Here is a 1799-nt window from a genome sequence, read left to right as displayed (position 1 = left end):
CCCACATCCTTTAGTCTCAACAGTTAAAACCAAAGGGAAACATCTCGCCCGAGGCTGTCCCCTCCAGAACCTGCTCCAGTCACCCACCCCAACCCAAGGAGCCCTCTGGAGCTCTGCTGGGATTAGCTGTCAGTGCTCCATCTCGGAGGAGTTCGCTGTCTGCCCAGGTTTGCCTGGAGTTCCTCCCCACAGCGGCAGCCACAGCTCAGCCCAGGCTCGGAGCAATCCCCTCTGCTTGCACCCACGGCAGGGGGACCCGCTTCCCCGCCGCCAGCCCCAGCTCAGCCCGGGCTCGGGCCAATCCCCTCTGCTTGCACCCACGGCAGGAGCACCCGTGGGTGCTTCCACAGGCCCAGCAGGTTGTGCAGAACCCCGGGGATACCCAGTGACACCAGAGTGGCTGCTCTTACCCTGCTGCCGGGCACAGCCCCAATCCGCAGCAGGGAACAGCACTTCATCAGCACGGCCAGGGGATGGACAAGTGGAAACAAAAGTGTGATCTAGCTGACAGGTCATTTAAAGTCATCAGGAGACAAACACTACCTCCTGACACCTGGTAAGACACCCAGTCTCTGTTCTGGAGCTGAGAGTTTCTAGAGATGTTCCTAGATCACAAACAAATGAAAATGGCAGCTCAGGTTCCCTGCAGAAGGCACACAGTGCCACAAATGATTTAGAGGTTAAATCATCATGCTGGATCTAGAGCACAGACCCAAGGAGCATCACACACACAGACACAGCAAGGTGAACCTCAGCCAGGAAGAGAGGTCATCATATCCTGCCTCAGCTAAACCTTAAGCCAAGAACCCATGTCCAAGCACTAAAATGTCCCCAGGGCACTCTGAGGCCTGAAGGAGGGCACTGTAAGGCTCCAGACACCTCGAGCACTCCAAAAAGAAAACACTAGAGTGAGAAAGTGAATGTCAGGCTTGATTTGAAATAGAGAGGAGTTTCCACTCCGTCAGAGCAACAGAAAAACAACCAGTGAGCCTTACCAGCATGGCCAAGAGCTCTCGTTTGCTGGCCCTGCAGGGACAAGCCAGCAGCTGAAGCACTGCAGCTCTCAGGTGTTTGGAGCTCCCATCCCATCAGCAAAGCCCACAGCTGCAGCAGCTCAGACGGTGGGACAACATACACCTCTGCAGCAACAGCCACAAAGGATGTCCAGGGTAAGTGGAAACAAAGGCACCTCCACAGCCCTGAAGCTGACACACCTGGAGGAAACCTACAGATAATGAAATCCCAGGGCTAGACAGAGCCTGCAGCATCACAACATCACTGGCATGGGATTAAGATATCCTAATCCTTAGGGAAGTCATTAAATACAGCTCAGCCACCAGTATGGCCAAGATGTGCATTAGCTCCTGGGGATGCTCTGCAGCAGGCAAGGCTCACCCACCTCACCTACAGATCAGTCTTTGTTTCTTTTATGTCTTTTGTAGAAATCCCACTGGGGCAGCACCATGCTGATGCTCTCAATACTCTAGCTACAGCCAAGAGGACCTTCAATCCTGAGATGGGTTTGAGATGCTGTTAAAATGTCAGTCTCAACATAAACAAGCCAAGATGGCTCCATACTTGGACCAAAAGCAACTCTAGGGTTTTTTTTTCCCATGGTATATTTTGCCTCCTGAGCTAAAGCCAGCTACACCAACAAGAAGCATAATGCTGGTGTAACTTTTCCTACCAAGCAACACTGCTCAGAGCAACAAGCCCATGTACCCAGCTCACCCCAGACGGGGTCAGGCTGGGCTGTGTCAGCTCCCACCACCAGCCAGGCTGAGCCCCAGCAGCTCCCA

Source organism: Chaetura pelagica, unplaced genomic scaffold (assembly GCF_000747805.2).
Source record: "Chaetura pelagica isolate M959 unplaced genomic scaffold, ChaPel_1.0 scaffold369, whole genome shotgun sequence".
In the NCBI taxonomy this organism is placed as follows: Eukaryota; Metazoa; Chordata; class Aves; order Apodiformes; family Apodidae; genus Chaetura; species Chaetura pelagica.
This window is presented reverse-complemented; position numbering follows the sequence as displayed.